Raw genomic sequence first — 18948 nt, 5'->3', positions numbered from 1 at the left:
TCAGTAGAGGTTATTTCTGTGGTGGCAATGGCAACTTGCTACCTAAGTAGAACACTTTCACAAATGGCCATTTGAAGACTTTTCAGATCACTTCCAGTCTCAACAACTAAGCCTCAGCAACAACTTCGTGGCTTCGGCTGAGGGTGTCTCTGTACCTGCAAACAAAGAAAGCATTGCATGAGTTTGGATCACATCAGTCAGTACTCAGAGTGCCTGAGCTATTACAGAGTGTTGCCCAAGGGGAAAACATACACTTTATATTTTCTTTTCCAAGGTCTGGCTCCTTTACAGGAGGTTAATCAAAATTCAGAAGACAGGAAGAATGCACCATAACAGCTAGTTTTCAAAAGTCACGACTTGACTTCATTTAGAGAAGACCCAGGGAAAATGGCTTTAAAATTGATGGTGCTTGGGTATCCCACCAGATAAAATAGTGTATGGGCTTTGGAGTCAAGGGGACTTAGAATCAGATCTCATCAGCCAGTCTCCAAATGTATTAACTCCTGCTAACCTTATTTCATCTGTACCTACAACTCACACACAATCCCCTTCACCTCCAAGTAATTGTAAAAACAAGTTCCAGAATTCATAACTGTTCCTTTGTAAATATTCTAGAATGTATCTTTAAAAGAAAGAATGTGTCTTAATCAGCTTGTGCTCCAATAAGAAAATACCATAACCTGGGTAGCTTATCAGCAACAGAAATTTATTTCTCCCAGTTCTAAGCTCAGGGTGCCAGCACAGTCAGGTCTTGATGAGGGCCCTCTTCCAGGCTGCAAACTGCTAATTTCTAGCTGTATCCTCATATGGTAGAGAACAGAAAGAGAAAGCAAGCTCTCTCCTAACTCTTAAAAGGGTACTACTAATCCTATCATGAGGGCTTCACCCTCATGCCCTCGTCTGATCCTAATTATCTCCCAGAGGCCCCATCTTTTAATATCATCACACGGGGGGTTTAGGGTAGGGTTTTAATATACCAATTTTGGGATTCACAAACATTCAGTTCATAACAGGACTCTTTAAAAATGTAATAACCAGAATGTCACTATCACACTTTTGAAATTAATATTAATTATGTAATATCAAGAAATATCTAGCCATACACTTCCTCTATTGATGGGGGAGGGGGTAACCCTAAAAACGAAAAGATTAAAAAACAAAACAATGAACTGACAGTGAAAAAGACTGTTTTCATATTTTTTAAATATATTTTTATTGATTTCAGAGAGTAAGGGAATGGAAGAGAGAGATAGAAACATCAATGATGAGAGGGAACCATTGGTCGGTTGCCTCCTGCATGCCCCCTACTGGGGACTGAACCCTCAACCCAGGCATTTGTCCTTGACCGGAATCAAACCCAGGACCCTTGAGTCCACAGGCCGACGCTCTATCTACTGAGCCAAACCGGCCAGGATGAAAAAGACCGTTTATATCTCTTCCCCCCCCCCCCCCCCCCCGCCCCGTAGGTGACCAGGGAAAATTCAAGTTATCCTTCTGGACTTTGACTTACCCACTTTACTCTCATTCGCTCATCATTGTTACAAAGAGCAAGTTACTTAACTACTCTAAGATTTAATATGTAATCTATAAAATGGGCATAATAAACATTGAAAGGTTGCTATAAACACTGAAGGAGACAACAGGTGAAGTACCTGGCACACAATCACTCAAAAAACATAATTCTCTTTCTCAAATGCAACTTAAATGATATATAATCTATACTCTGATTCATTCTCTCTCTCACTCTCTCTCTCTCTCTCTCTCCCTCTCTCATATTCACAACAGCCTGAAAATGTAAGTAGCTCAAGTTGGGTGTAATCCAAGGCTCAGAATGATTGATTGACTTGCCCAAAGTGCACAGCTGTTAAGTGGCAGAACCAGAATTTGTGTAGAAAAAGCTCCTTATGCCCCTGTTTTTTTGAACCTGTGACATCAAATGAAAGTTACATTTTACACTAACTATTCTGTTCACAGAATTTGGAATATATATATAATAATCTTAAGGAAAATTTCCATCTAGAATGGTTATAAATTTTAAGTTTTTTGAACTAATGCAAAAAATTAAGCTATCTCCAAAACTTATTTCTCAGTTCAAGATACCAGAGGTTTCAGTTTTATTATGTAAAAAAGAGCCATGTTTAGTTTTTTTAAAAAAATAATAATAATGACTAAGTACAGTGAAGCTCAAATGTCCAATTTGTTACATATTTAAAGTATAATTTTTTAAAATATATTTTATTGATTTTTCACAGAGAGGAAGGGAGAGGGATAGAGAGTTAGAAACATCGATGAGAGAGAAACATCAATCAGCCGCCTTCTGCACACCCCCTACTGGGGATGTGCCCGAAACCAAGGTACATGCCCTTGACCGGAATCGAACTGGGACCCTTCAGTCTGCAGGCCGACACTCTATCCCCTGAGCCAAACCAGTTTCGGCTAAAGTATAATTTTTTAAGCCAAATGATTATTGGCATCAAAAAAGCACATTTAAAATCTATCAATGAGAGTTCACAATGATTTTTAATTTCTGAACTAAAAATGCCTATATTTTCTCACAAAGTGAAACTAAAAACTATTGCCTACAAGAAACACTGCAACCTGACCAAATGCTCACTGTAATTAGTGCTTCTATTGTAATTGGGGTTGTAGGTGGCATGACAACCTCTGAGCATCCTTGATTGTATATAGTTAGAGAACAAAAGGTCACAAAGTAAGTCCTGTGGCTTCCCAACAACATTTCCTTCCCCAGGAACACAGGCTCAGACTCTAGCATTCATTTGCTAAACTCACTCAAACATAATGCCTTCTGAATGAATACTCAGTATTCTCCAGCTAAAAGACCTGGGGAGGGGGGGCGGGGATTATTTTATAGCTCAATAGTTTTGTATTTTCCTTTAAATGGGTCTTACATGTTACTTCTTAAGACTGTTTAGGTATATTTTTAAATATAGTAGTTTGATAAATACGTAGTTTGTTGCAATTGTGTGTGAAATTTCCCCTTTAGATCCGCTCCCCTCCCCGCCCCCCCCCCCCCCCCGGATTTGCTATTACATTAGTTATATATAATCTGGGTGGAAGAATAGAAGTGATGTTCCCAAACATCTCAAAATAAACAGCCGTTAACCATAAGGCAACATTAGAATTCAAAATGACCCTGGACAATTAGAGAAGTGTTAAAAACAAAGAAAACAGTAGTGAGTAGGGGCAGGTACAACACAAAACAACAATGACAAACCAAAAAATCAAAAAATCAGATGAGAACTTTAGCTATATAAAAACATGTCAGCAGTGCCTGGCTGGTGGGCTCAGTGGTTGAGCATGGACCTATGAACCAGGAGGTCATGGTTCAATTCCCAATCGGGGCTCATGGGCAGCTTGGTTTCTGGTGTGGGGTGTGCAGGAGGCAGCCCATCAATGATTCTCTCTCATCGTTGATGTTTCTGTCTCTCTCTCCCTCTCCCTTCCTCTCTGAAATCAATAAATATATACATATTTCAAAATGTCAGCAAAATATGTAGGGTCAAAGTGGATACTTAGCTGACCATGAACGAGCAGGGAAGCACTGCACTGTAAATTGGCAGCTGGTACGGAAGGACCATCAGGCCAGCTTCCTTGTGTGTTCAGTGCTGGTGGAACCTCTATCACAGCGGTTCTCAACCTGTGGATCGCAACCCCTTTGGGGGTCGAACGACCCTTTCACAGGGGTCGCCTAAGACCATCAGAAAACACATATATAATTCCATATTGTTTTTGTGATTAATCACTATGCTTTAATTATGTTCAATTTGTAACAATGAAATTGGGGGCCACCACAACATGAGGAATTGTATTAAAGGGTCGCGGCATGAGGAAGGTTGAGAACCACTGCTCTATCACGACACACACTCATTCTGACAGTTACCACTTGAAGAACAAGGTGGAGATGTTAGAACCTAAGTTAGCATGAGAACTAAAAAGATGTGTATAAAGTTAAAAAAAAAAAAAAAAGATGGAATTACAGAAAAGATAAAAAAAGGTCCTTTGATATGCAGGACAGTGACCAACAGTAGCTATGTACACTGATGACAAAACGAAACAGGCTTAACCAGCAACTTGACGGCATGCCATAAATGGCAATGCTTTCAGACAGCAGATTTATTAATCATTAAAATGGCTGTCAAATTTTCTGTTGTAACGGTGTAATTTTGTACGTTCTTCTATGTGCTGCTCAGTTCTATAAAAACTGACAGCTTCAGTGATTTCAGGCTGCTTTTGAAGATACCAGTGGCTAAGTTATCCCCAGCTCACAAAGTAAATAACTCACCACACTTCTGAATACAAACAAAAGGGCTTTATAGCCCAGCTAGTGAGTGGCTGGGAAAAATTAGAATGTTTATCTTACAGTGCTTAGTGGAAGAGGGACACAGGGTGTTTGTTTTACCCAGCAACCATCCACATCTAGGCTGGAGGGCCTGCTGTGTTTCATAAAGAGAGACAAGGAGAAGCAACTTGGAAGTACGGTAGGATCTTGTTGGACCAAATGCAAACCTATCCCTTAACCAGCTCACACAACAGGCAAAGGAGAGACTCCCAGCAGCTGAGAAACAAATCTCTAGAATCTTCAAACTAACACGGTAGAAAGGGACCAATTCACTTAAAGAGGCTTGGGACCAAGGTATGTGAGTTTAAGGTTAGTATAACTTCTTAGAGAAAACATTAAGAACTGGTGGGGAAAGACAACAGCAGTGCTAACGAGTATAGTGGTGCCTAAAGAATTACTCCATGTTCCATTTAAAAAAAGAGAGAGAATATATATTTTTTGATGACGTATTCAGGATTATTTGAGATATGGCCTCTTGAGCTGCCCTTGGTCAATACTGACATTTTTATTCTCCTTCTAGATCCCCATGATTACCTTACCCAATTCTTGGTATTTACCAATATATTTTTCCTTTCCCATAATCCTATATGTTTTTTCTTTTGTAATATGCTCTCTTTTCTAACTTAAGATTTCTTTTACAACTCACTCGCTACATTTATGTTATTTTTAAAAAATATATTTTTATTAATTTCAGAGAGGAAGAGAGAGGGATAGAGAATAGAAACATCAATGATGAGAGAGAATCATTGATCGGCTGCCTCCTGCATGCCCCCTACTAGGGATCAAGCCCGCCAACCCAGGCATGTGCCCTTGGCCAGAATCGAACCTGGGACCCTTCAGTCCACAGGCCAACGCTCTATCCACTGAGCAAAACCGGCTAGGGCACTACATTTAAGTTAATAGCTGCTTCCTATTGTCTCAAAGGGAACTTAATCTCTTGCAAATGGGCAGACATATCGATAACTCTGACTAATGTAAAACTGATTCTTCCTAAATTGGCTGTTTCATTCTTTTCCCACTTACATAATTTCTTGACCTAAAAGATCTACACTAGCATTGCAGGATACTAGCTAAGGCTGGGTGAGAAATTAGAAATACATGGGGAAGCGTCAGCTTAATACTTACAGAAATAAATTATATCTAAAATACCTATAGTACAGGGGCTTTAGTATGGGTTGGAATAGAATACAGTTGAAACTGTATTCAAGTTCCCTGAATACAGGGAAATAATATATTTTTTCCTTTGATTCTCTTTTTCAAGAGATATATTTAGAATATCAGATGAATGCTAACTTGAGATAGAGAAACTCTCCTGGTTTTTGTTTCCTGCTGAGAATGGATCTACAATGGATAAATTATAGAGTAAGTCAACATGTCTTTTCTGCATAGATAACAGTGGCACAATTTTGCTTATGTTCACAGGGAGTCCCTGGTTTGGTGTAAGTTAGGCTTTAATAGTTTTCAAAACATTGTATGAAAGCCCCAAATTTTACAGTTAATAGACACTAATAAGATATTACGTTAGGGCTATTTTAAAATGATAAAAATAAGGTGGTATTAAATCTAAAACTACTGGATTTGAATCATGAGCTTTGACTTATACTTTTTAGACTTTTATGAAAGACAAAAACAACAAATGGGATTAGATAAAGCTAACACTTACCCCAAAATACAAATATAAAAATACTCTTTGAGAATATATTTAACACAAGATAAAAAGCAAAGTGTTTTGCACATAGTCTCAAGTCAATCACATGTTTGTTCTGTCACTGACCTACTATGAGTCAGGAAATTCTATATATCCTATGCTGCTGATTCAAAGATAAATACTGTACTAGGAATTTCTTGCAATCCACAAGTTCATAGCCTAGCCCTAGTTGAATAAACATGTAAACAAAATAACCACAGGACAATGATAAGTGCTATTATAGAAGCCTGTATAAAGTTATCTAAAAGATAAGAGGACTCACTAGCTGTGCCCACACAGGGGTGGAGTCAAAGAAGTTTAACAGAAGATGTGACTGTCCAGTGGGGTTGACACCCAAGGCAGGAATAGCAAGAGATTATTCCTCTGAAAAGTTAAAACAGATCACAAAGGGCTTTGTATGTCACGCAAATGGGTTAGGCTTTATCTGGGAGGTAATGAGGAGCCACCTTAGAAGGAGTGGCAAAATCTGATTTACATTTTAGAAAAGTACTTCCCATGGCAATGTCAAAGGTGGACTACAGAAAAAATGAGGCTACAGACAGGAAAGCCTTGTAGGAGGCTATTTCAAAAGCCCAGAAGAAGAAGAAGAAGAAAAAAAAAAAGCCCAGAAGAGATAACAATCATCTAAAGAAGGACCCTGAGGCAATGGCAATAAGGATTATGAAAAGAAAACTAACCTGAGAAATGTTTGAAAAGTAGGTGAGACAAGACTAGGTGACTAATTAGGCGAGAAGTAAAACACGGAAGTGAGGACAATTCCAAGTTTTCTGGTTTAACCAATTAGATGTCTTGTGGTGCCATTAACTGAAGTAGATAATGCAGAAGAAAAAGCAGATTTGGAGAAACCAATAGAAATGATCTTGGTTAAAGATATGTGGGGTTTGAGGTAGGAATACTTGGTTGTTCATTAGAAATATTATGTGAATTAGGTCAAATATTTGAGCAGGATACACATTAGTAAATCAGTAGGTAATAGCCTAATTAATGGGCACTGATGAGTTGGCCCAACACACTTGCATAATAAATCACAGCCCCATTGGTAACTGTGGCCTTATAGTGATTTCATAGGAATGTGTTCTCAGCACTCTCCTCTTTGAGTGACAGAATCCCCGAGAATGTCAAAACTTTAGGCACTGCTGCTTAAACCTCAGTATATGTAAGACCATCCAATAAGCTTGCTACAATGAATGGGCCTAGCTAGACACTCCCCCACCACCCAGAGACTTTGATTCAGTGGTGTGGTGTGGGATTCAGGAATCTGTATGTTTAAAAAGCAACTCCTGGTGTTTCTTATGTACATACACTAAAGTTTGACTTATTTGGGGGAAAAAAGAAATTTAAAAAAGAAGGAAAATGTAGTTAGAATTTTGCATATGTTAATTTTGCCTTAAAAATTACTACGTATTTAACTTAAATCCTTTTATTTCTTTTGGTTTTAAAGTTCATGGCTTTAGTCAAATTCTAGAGATTATTTTTCCTAGAAAAGTGTGTAACAAATAAATTTGCCTGCTTTGAGTCATAACAGTATATTTCCCTATGCTTAACAAGGAAAAAAAATATCTAAAGTTAACAACAAAATAAGCAGTGAAAAGCAACTCGTTTACCAATTTGAAAATGACTAATTGAAAATGGTGGCCTCATTATGCTTAAAGGAAAGCGTCCTGGACTGAAATTCAAAAACCTGCATTATTTGACATTAGTTCTGACCTTGAGGAAGTCCTTTGAAGTGTCTGGGCCTTCATTTCCCCATTTATCACATGAAGGTGTTAGGCTGGAAAAATCTCATAAGGTTCTGGATAAGATTGATGTGTTGTCCTTTAACTAGTATATTTGGTTGAACCAAATGAAAATGATGATGTTGAACAATTTTACCTACAAAAAATGGAAATTTCATATGGTTCAACATATTGAGGATGGAGCAGACTCATCAGGCATGACCAGTCCAGAGCCTTTATCCAACTTCATCTCACAGTCAGCTTGTTTCACTTTCTCCAGCAACTGTATACCTCGATGGCCCCAAGCACACCCACCTTTACATCCTGCAGGCTCTGAGATTTCAAAGGGCAACAACCGTTTTTTACCTCTAAATTGAAAAATCCTATAGAAGGACCCAGATTGACATGGCTTGGATCATACCCTCTCCTCAGCCAAATGCTGCGGTCAGAGTATTCGTATTGGCTGGAAGTAGGTTACTTTCCTACCCCAGTGACCAGAGGGGTGGAATAGTGTGAATGGCAGCTTTCAGTCCCATAAAGGAGGTGAACAGACAAAAAATAGATATTCTCTACCTGTCTCTATGTCTCTGGGTGGGACATGACTTAAAATATACTTTATTCATCGAAAGGACATATTATGACTCAACTACACCAGAAGGAAGATTTGAATTCAAATTTTTGTGGCTTGGGACATTATTTTCCCCTTCTGAATTTATTTTCTTATCTGAATGTATTATAAAGACCTTGAAGCGTTATGATGAAATGATATGAAATCATGTGCATGAAATTTCTTTGAAAATTGTAAAGCACACATAGAAGCATGGAACAAACTGACAAATCTCAGAGGGAAGATGGGCAGTGAGGGGTGAGAGTGGGAAGAGATTAACCAAAGAACTTATATGCATACTAGAGGCTCGGTGCACGAATTCATGCACCAGTGGGGTCCCTCGGCCTGGCCTGTGGGATTGGGCTGAAACCGGCTCTCTGACATCCCCCAAAGGGTCCTGGATTGTGAGAGGGCACAGGACAGGCCGAGGGACCCCACCAGTGCATGATTGGGGCTGGGGAGGGACACGGGAGGTTGGCCAGCAGAAGAGGGACTGCGGGAGGGCTCCAGGGCATGTCCAGCCTGTCTCGCTCAGTCCCGATTGGCCAGACCCCAGTAGCAAGCTAACCTACAGGTTGGAGCATCTGTCCCCTGGTGGTCAGTGCACATCATAACGAGCGGTTGAGCAGCCTTAGCATATCATTAGCATATTATGCTTTGATTGGTTGAATGGATGACCGGACAACCAGAAGACCAGACACTTAGCATATTAGGCTTTTATTATATAGGATATCCATAACCTATGGACACAGACAATAGTGCAGTGAAGGCCTGGGGGGAGGGAGTTAATGGGGGAAAAAGGAGGACATCTGTAATATTTTTAACAATAAAGATAAATTTTAAAAAGAAAATTGTAAAGCACTATAGAACTTAAGGACTCTTTCATTCAAAAAACATCTATTGAGTGCCTACTGTGTTTTGTTTGTTTAGGCAAAGATAAAGATGAATTAAATATGATATTTTTGCCCTCTGCAACATCATACAGGATCAGGATAACATCCTGTATGTAAATAAGCTCAGCACATCTTAACTTTTTAATACTTGACAACTGAGAGAGTACAGTAGTTTAACAAATGCAGGGATAGTCTATATATTTTAGAATAGAGATATTACTCAAAATTTGAGTGTAACGATGGAATATTATGCTACTGTAAAAAAGAAGGAACTCTTACCATTTGCAACAGCATGGATGGAACTGGAGAGCATTATGCTAAGTGAAATAAGCCAGTCAATGAAGGAAAAATACCACATGATCTCACTCATTCATGGATAATAAAGACCATTACAAACCTTTGAACAATAATAGATACAGAGGCAGAGCTGCCTCAAACTGATTGTCAAACTGCAGTGGGAAGACCAGAGAGGGTTGGGGGGCAGAAGGGAGGGGAGTAAGAGATCAACCGAAGGACTTGTATGCATACATATAAGCATAACTAATGGACATAAGACACTGGGGGGTAGGGGAGGCCAGGGGATTGTCAAGGGCGGGGAGGGGGGGGGAAGGACACATATGTAATACCCTTTGTAATACTTATAATATTTTTTTAAAAAGAATAAAAAAAAAAGAGGTACATAAATAAAAAAAAATTTGAGTGTAAACTAAACTTTTTCAAAGCAAACTTTTGACTTGTTTCACCTCTATTCTTTTCACAACACTATATTTGGTTCTGCTCACCTCTTCAACAAATGATTTCTTCCTAAAGATCAACATTGTTTGTCTCAAAGCCAGCTTTTCTCAAAACTGGTCTTGTGGCTGGTGCTCTACTGAATGTTTCTATCTCTACATACACTTCGACCTGAATACAGCAATTCTAACCCCATAGTCTCACTTACACAAACTCTCAATTTTGTAAACAATTTTGAACTTGATGCATACTAATTTTTATTTTCATATTGTTGGCACAATTCTCTTATTATGTTGTCCCAACCAAGCTCATGCTTTGGGAAATGATTGATAAAACTGAGAGTTGTCTATAAAATCTTATAGTTCTCTAGCCATTCTGAATCTAAAATTGCCCATTACCATCTGTGGCAGTCAAACTGATTTCTTATAGTGGTTTACCTTCCCATCATCCTAAAACACATTTTGAAACATGACTTTATAAAAATTTTAACAAGATTAAACAACAAATTATAAGAGACTTTTCAGGATCTTCCTGCTAATAAATATTTGCTTGCTATGCACAGAAGTTTATATGCCAATCACATATTTATTCAGCATGAATTGGTCAAATTGTAATAAGATCCTGCCTCCATGAGAACTATATAAAATTTCCAAACCTAAGGCTGGCTTTGTAGTCACAATGTTACTGTTTACTCCTGGTACTTCAATACATATTGCTCAGAGTTTTGTCATGGGTTCCTAAGCCTCTATTCTTGAAATTATTTGCCTGGATCTGCTTATTCACTTATTTCTTCAGCAAATATTTACTGAAGGACTACTATATGCCAAGTGCCGTTCTTGGCTGGGTGGGTACAAAATTAATAAGGCATAGTCTTTGCCTCAAGGCCCTCACAAAGCTGTAGAGAAGACATAGAACTAAAAAACAACAACCCAATTACCATACAGGAGATGCAATGGACTATGGGAACTCTGGTGTGTGTCTGCTTCCCTCTGGCAATTCCTCCCCCATTTCATTGGTCCAAAAGGGCCAATCATATTAGTTCAGGAATGGGCATCTTACTGTCCCAGAGCAATCAAAGGCCTCCTCACAACTTTTCTGCTAGAGTTAGAAGGGGAGGAGTATCCCTCTGTTGCTTTTTTATTATTATTTTAAATATATTTCTTTATTGATTTCAGAGAGGAAGGAAGAGTGAGAGAGAGAGATAGAAACATCAATGATGAGAGAGAATCATTGATTGGCTGCCTCCTGCACGCCCCATACTGGGGATGGAGCCTGCAACCTGGGCATGTGCCCTTGGCCGGAATAGAACCCAGGACCCTTCAGTCAGTAGGACAACACTCTATCCACTGAGCCCAACCAGCTAGAGCCCTCTGTTGCTTTTTGGTCACAAGCTCCAAGTGTGGAGCCTGAAGCATGCAAGTGATTTCACTGGTCATGCTCAGTGCAAGTGAGAAGCTGCTGTTGGCTGCCAGGGGCTAATTCCAGCAGGTCATACATGCAAGAAGTTCATCAAAAGGTTGGTGGACCTTGAGGCTTCAGCAGGGCCAAGATACATATTATTGCCTGCTGGAATAGCTGAAAGCATTTCCCCAAACCTGAAGATCTACATGTTATTGTCTGCTGCCAAACAGCTGAGGGCATTTCCCCCAACCTGACACTGCCTACTGTATACCAAACCTTCCTTTTGATATGTATATCTGCTTTGCTTTAGGGCAATTTGTGTTAATAAAAAGCTAGGGGTCCAGAGACTCAGAGAACTTGGTTACTGAAGCTAGGTCTCCTCTGGCTCCCCATAATGCCTTCCAAATTTATATTTCATGTCTAGTCTCTTTATTAATTTACTCGCAGCCCTTCTCCAGATTCCTGAACCTTCTAGATGCTGAGAAACACCCCGGCAGGTGGCATATTCCCCACCATGTGGAGAGAATCAATCCAGGAGAGACCAAAGCCAACATTCCAGGAGAAGCAGAGAAAAGCAAGACCTGAGAGGTGAAGACAGGCTTGCTGATACCCGGGTCTGGTATGCCCGAACCTTTCACTTCCCTGAGCTTACCAGATACGTGTAGAGGCAGGCAGTCCTGGGTCTAGATGGGCTTCCGTGATCATCAGGGATCCACGCTCCTTCTGTCATTCTACTCTGCAATCCTTACTTAACATATGACTTCCATCTTCATGTAGCAACTGAACTTTTTGCTGCAGACCAAGATCAACAGTAATTGATATAAATGTGAGGAGTCTGGCAGAAGGCTGACCAGGACTCCTTTTGATATTCACAGGGTGAATATCTACATTTTCTTACCTGCTGCTGACTCAATGGCCTAAAGCAAACTCCCCCAAGACCTGACAATCTTACTGTTTGCTAAACATTACCATTGATATGTCTGTTTGCATTCCTAAAGGCAATTGTGTATTCTAGCTAATAAAAACAGCTGGGAATGGAGCAAGGGAGAGAGCTTGACCTTCATGGTTAGGCTGTCCTCTGGTTCCCCCGGTAGTTATAAAAATTAATATTCCACCTGTGTGTATCATTTGCGCGTCAGCCCTCCCTTCAAGTCTTTGAACCCGCGAAAGCCACACTGGCCGTGGACTCTCGCAACTTTTTATATTTTTTTATTAAAAATTTTTAATGTGGACATTATTGCAGCCTTCCTCCATTTTCCACCCCTTTTGCCCACCTTCACCTACCCCCACCTCCTGCTCTTTTGGTCTTCACCACACTATGGTCTGTGTCGCTGGGATATTCTAATTCCCTTCAACTTCTTTTATCCAGTTGCCCCCCACCCTTACTTCCCCTCTGCTCCTTAACAGTTTTGTTCCAATGCATCCATTGCTTTCTGGTTCCATTTCGTTCATCAGTTTATTTTGTTCATTAGATTCCACATATTAGTGAGATCATATGGTATTCGTCTTTCTCTGGCAGGCTTATTTCACCAAGCATAATACTCTCCAAGGTCCATCCATGCTATTGTAAAAGGTAAGAGTTCCTTCTTTTTTACAGCCACATAGTATTCCACTGTGAAAATGTACCAGTTCTTTTATCCACTCATCTGTGATATATTTTTATTAATTTTTTTAGAGAGAAAAGGAGAGAGAGAGAGGAAGAGAGAGAAACATTGATTTGTTGTTCCACTTATGCATTCATTGGTTGATTCTTGTATGTGTCCTGATCAGAAATCGATGGTGTATTGGGACAACACTCTAATCAACTGAGCGACCAGGCCAGGGATGCAAATGCACTTTTTTTTTTTTTTTTTTTTACTGATTTTTAGAGAGAAAGGGAGGGAGGAAGAAATATCAAGGTGAGAGCAGAACGTGGATCATCTGCCTCCTGCACGGCTCCTGTCGGGGATTGAGCCTGCAACCTGGGCATGTGCCCTGATCCAGAATGAAACCAGCAACCTTTCGGTGCACTGGACTTACCACGCAGGCCAGGGCACAACTGCACTTTTTGAATGGAGAAAAGACTCTATCATTTTCTGGTGTCCCAATTCTTCCTTAATATCTCCCACTCTACTCTGTGCCAGTTGTAACATATCCTTGAGCTCACTGTGTTGTTTTCCTTGCTTTCTGCCTGCTTCAGTCATATACATAACCTGCACAGCCCCTGTAGGCTCTGAGAGTATGGTCCCTGATCAAAAGAGCATCCCTACTGAGCTCAAGCAAGAAGTCTAACAACTCCTTTCTTGTAAAGCTTTTGGAAAAAAAAATAGATCCACCAACAGCAATGTTCTCAACTTGAGGGTCATGGGACAACGGTGTTTCTACCTATTGTGCTCGATATGAGGTATATCCAAAGTAATTTCTTACTAGATATATGTGTGCTTTTAAAGTTTGCCAACAGTGCTCTTTCTTTTTTAGAAATTTAAGGTCATTCCTATGATAACATCATTTTCTTTCTCTTGCATTCTTGTATGCTTTATAGAAGAGGGGTGAGTTCAAAATCACTGGTTAATTCACATAATTTGAAGCTTATTTAAGTATATTCATGGGTGTGTCACATATATGATATTCATCCTTTATGTGTTGCAGCAGTAGAATGTTGAAGTATAATTCCAGAGCAGACAGACATTATGATAAAGCTCTGAATGGGTTAGGGAGTAGAGACCAATGGTCATCACTAAACATGCAAGTGATTTTACTAGTCATGCTAAATGCCAAGTGGGATTACATAGTTTGTTGGCCAACTGGGGCTCTGTGTAAACTTTTTAATATATGTCACTAGTCTCTTGGGAAAGAAAGTCCTACCTTAAGATTAGGAAGAGAAGATTGAAGTTAGCTTTGGGGATGGGGGACTGTGGGTAAGGAGACCATGGCTCACTTTTCTAATAATTCAGAAGGAGCAAGGTTAAGTTAGGTTAAGGGGGTCTAAGATTAAGTTAGAATTCCAAATCAGAAATGGTGTTGCCAGAGACATGGCTCTGCTACAAGATTTGTAATAGAAAAACAGAAGGAATTTAAGCATGCAGGTATAGCTGGTAGCTCCAATCATTGGGGGTGGGGGGGGGGAGGGAACCAGCTAAGAAAAAAGTGCTTGAGAGAACCCAGAAAATTTGGTGCTAGTATTGATAACAGTAACCAGATCCCGGCAGTAGAAGAAAATGGTGGAGCCAATTTTGTAGGTATAACTGATTTGGGAGAATACTTAGTATGAGATATTATGAGGTCATGATATATATTGGGGACCCAGACTAGAGAAATGGCCTTAGGGGGGAAAAAAGGTGACGTAAGAAACACTAATGAATTAATATACAGATAAGGCTTGTCAATTGACCATGAGTGAGGTGGGAGGCAGCAGAGAGGTAGGGGTCAAAATTCAATTATTTTGGCCTGGATAAATAGAAAAATGAAGAAACTCTTCATAGAAATAAGGAAACCTGATAGCGACACTATTTTAAGGGGAAAGGTGATGTGTTCAGCTCTCAATAATTTGAGTTTGAGGTGAATGTTAAATATCCAAGTGGAAATATCCAGAATACTCAGTAGAGAATAGGAGATGTGAGGCTGAATTAATGAGAGAGGTCAAAGCTAGAATTCTAGATTGGAAGTTATATCTCAATGATGTAAGTAGGAGCTGGAATAGTAGATGTGATTGCTAAGGGAGGTGCCCCAAAGACTAACCTCTAAGAATGTCTTCTCCTGGTTCCTATATATGAATCTTAAATATGTAGACTGGAGATATTCAATTATTGCCTTGAACTGGCAATTATTTATTGCTTGTCGTCTGAGACACAATGAACCAGGGATATTTGAATTCCAAAATTGTATTACTTCAACAGAGAAATTGAAATATACAGAGTAAGAATAGATGAATACCAGAAAGTTGCTCCTAACTTGTGTTATAAACTAAATCTAGTATCAGGTCCATTAAATATTGCCAGCCAATACTGAATGAATAGGTGGTTTTCACATAACATTTTTCCTTAAATCCATTTGCAGTATCTTTTTCCAAGAAGAATTTCAAGATCACTTCTTAATTTTCTTAATTTTATAGTTTCAAGTTAGACAAATGAAATATGCCTTATCAAACATAGTGTTAAAGACCTGAGTACACTGTGTATTCCAAAATACCTGTGTTAATGTTTAATTGTATAAAGAATATTACGCAAATGTTTAACTGAATAAGGAAGTAGGGTATCATTATTAACAATGATTTGTGAATATAATTAGAAATGAATGATTAGGGAAAATATCACAGTAAAAACAGTATATTTCAAAAGTAGTAGACTGAGGATATGATAATAAGCCCTTTATATCCTCTACATACCAGTAGAACATGCATATGGTATTCCTGTTTATGAAAATTATTTAAAATGAAAAGGTAGAGATAAGAGGGTTATAATGGTCTCCTAATTCCTCTAAGTAATTTCAATATATTCTATCTATTATACAACTTTGTATAGACTAGTGATCAAATAAAATATATTCCCAGAGGAAGCCTGGAATTTACATAATGGTTTCTCAAATCCTATCATTCTAGTAATTGCCTCACACTTGTTTAATTTCTGTACATGTGTTCTGCCTCAACCCATTAATGAATGGATTTTGGTGTTCAGTTGTATAAGGGAGTGTTAGCATTAAGAGAGCATAGGAGAGACCTAGCTGGTTTGACTCAGTGGCTAGAGTGTTGACCTGCAGACTGAAGGGTCCCAGGTTCAATTATGGTCAAGGGCACATGCCCAGGTTGTGGGCTTGAGCCCCAGTAGGGGGTGTGCAGGAAGCAACCATTCAATGTTTCTCTTATCATTGATGTTTCTCTCCCTTTCCCTTCATCTCTGAAATTAATAAAATTTATTTTTAAAAAAGAGAGAGCATAGGAGAAAGATAAATACCACATGATCTCACTCATTTGTGGAATATAATGAACAACATAAACTGATGATAAAAATAGATCCAGAGACAGAGATGCATCAACTGACTGCCAAACTTCAGAGGGAAGGCGGGGGAGGGGGGGAGAGGAGGGACATGACATGGTGTTAGGAGATCAACCAAAGGACTTGTGTGCATGCATATAAACATTACCAATGGACACAGACACTGAGGGGGGTGGGGGGGTGAGGGCATGTGCTGGGGGTGGGAGTGGCCAGAGAGAAGTCAATGGGGGGGGGGGGCGGGGAGAGACATATGTAATACTTTAATCAAAAAATAATTTTAAAAAATAAATTATATCATAAGTCTAAAAATAAAAGAGAGCATAAGTTCTGGAACTAAACAACTTTGAATATGGATTCTTCTGCTTCCTAAGCTTTGAAGCTTTGGGCAGGTCACTCAACCCCTCTGAGCCTCAGTTTTCCCATCAATAAAATTAAGAACTAGTAGTACTTACTTTATAGGATTGTTGGGAGAATAAAATATAAAGCATCTAGGCAAGTACTTGGCATACATGTTTATTATAAAGTATTGACATAAAAAGTATTTTTGAACCATGCAAACACACACTTACCTAACACATATTAGTTATGTTTTGTTGTATGTGATGGTTGGGTCCAATAAGTATGCTAATCAAGGCAAACAGATGGGCAGAAAGTCTTCACTCCAGTCTCAGGGAGCTAACGTAGAGCTGGCATAGGTCCTCTGAAGGAAGATAAAAGTGAACCAGTGTTTTATTTAACATCTAAGTTCTATTGTTTCATCCTCTTCGTCTCTTTGTTCTTTACTGTTTTACTCTTTGTGGCTCAATTAAACAGATACTAATACTTTCAGAGAAATACAAAATAGTGCAACACAGGTAAACACTAAAAATAAAATTGTAGGAGCAATTTGAACTAGAGCTAGAGCTCAAATCTTAAATATATTGCCCGTCTGAAATGGAAATGAAGAACTTTCTTTTCTGTACTTTGGCTAATCATGTTAATCAAATCCATAGGATAATTCAAATTAAGAAGTAAATGGGACCTTAACACACTCCACTAATATTTAAGAAAATTAAATTTGTATTACATGTGAACAAATTGACAATTGCTGGACAGAGAGTTGAATAAGTTATCCAATTAATCTAATTCTAATGTATACAATTACCTGAAAATATTTCTTATTTTCAATTTCTAAATGTAAAAAACTGATAGGTATTCTAGTTTTAAAGTTGAGGTGGAAAACTGAAAAATTGGATTGAAAAATGTATAGATCTGAGAAAAGGAAGAATTTTAAGACTGTAATTTATGGGGAAAATATGGATTTTTTTTGCACAATAATGTGATCTACCACACTTGAATTTATTTACTGTAATACTGAATCTTCAGGTTTCATTTAAGAAGGTTAAAGCAATGGTAATAAGTGACTTTCCTATTAATGTGGTGCCAAAGCCTCACTGAATATTCTAAAAAAAGTCTTTGATATTCTTTTTTTGTGTTTTTTATTTCAAGAAAAATGATTTTAAATATAATGATGTTACATGCAATAAACCTTAATATTTCAAGAAAAACGATCTTAAATATGTTGCATGCAATAAACATTAATATTTCAAGAATAAAAGGATTTTAAGTGTAATAATATTACCAAAACTGTACTAACATAGTATATCACAAAAGTTGTAGGAAATATTAAAAATCTGCAAATAACAGGATTACTTCTATTATATTCTAGTTGAGCTTTTAACAACATTACTCTGAACTCTGTTTCAGATAAATTTCTTATCTCTGCTTTATTTATCTCTTCTGGAGAATTCGCTAGTTCTTTCATTGGGGGTTCTTTGTTTCCTCATTTTGGTTGTCTGTTTGGGTTTGTGACTATGTTTTAGGTAGATCCTCTATACCTCTTAATCTCTAGTGCAGGGGAGTGTTAAAGGCTGTTTCTGACTAATTGGATTAGGCTAAGACTCAAAGCCTCCAGAGACCGCCTCTGTCTACAGACTAATAGGATTCCGACTTGAATTGCCCCTAGGCAATCATCCTCAGGTGTGGCAAGAGTTTTTTCAACTGGGTAGGTAAGTTGCTTCTACCTGGAGGCTAATTGTTACTTTCAATCTCTTAAATGGCCTCAGGGCAAAGTGTTTTCCTATAGGGCAGTGGTTCTCAACCTTCCTAATGCCGTGACCTTTTAATACAGTTCCTCATGTTGTGGTGACCCCCAATTTCATTGTTACAAATTGAACATAATTAAAGCATAGTGATTAATCACAAAAACAATATGTAATTATATATGTGTTTTCCGATGGCCTTAGGCAACCCCTGTGAAGGGTCGTTCAACCCCAAAAGGGGTCGCGACCCACAGGTTGAGAACCGCTGCAATAGGGTGTGTCGACTGTCTCCCCCCACAGGGAAATTTTTGTGCATTGGCCCTTTAAGAGGGTGCCCAAACTTTCAGCTGCCACTCCTTGGCAGACAGCACCCCACTGCTTTTCACAGCTAGATGTATGTGGGTACCCTCCTCAGTTTGGTGCTCTCTGCTGGGGAGCCCAGCTTCAGGATTAGATCCCAGAGTTCTCAGTGGCACCCCCA

General features: G+C 38.8%; 1 long non-coding RNA gene across 5 annotated transcripts in view; it reads right to left on the bottom strand.

The window, feature by feature from the left end:
• Positions 1–6: 6 nt before the first annotated feature.
• The window catches only part of LOC106698007, a 31440-nt gene continuing 12498 nt past the window's right edge, over positions 7–18948 (bottom strand). For 2 of the 5 annotated variants that reach the window (XR_002830533.1, XR_002830537.1), the window contains 2 exons: positions 16956–17086; positions 7–155 (listed from right to left, as the gene is read on the bottom strand). This is a non-coding gene — a long non-coding RNA (uncharacterized LOC106698007). Of the gene's footprint in view, positions 156–7775; positions 7941–12068; positions 12209–16955; positions 17087–18948 lie in introns of all 5 variants that reach the window. The other 3 variants (XR_002830535.1, XR_002830534.1, XR_002830536.1) reach the window with 3 other exon arrangements.

The sequence above is a fragment of the Myotis lucifugus genome, unplaced genomic scaffold, assembly GCF_000147115.1.
Source record: "Myotis lucifugus unplaced genomic scaffold, Myoluc2.0 scaffold_126, whole genome shotgun sequence".
NCBI lineage: Eukaryota > Metazoa > Chordata > Mammalia > Chiroptera > Vespertilionidae > Myotis > Myotis lucifugus.
This window is presented reverse-complemented; position numbering and strand designations above follow the sequence as displayed.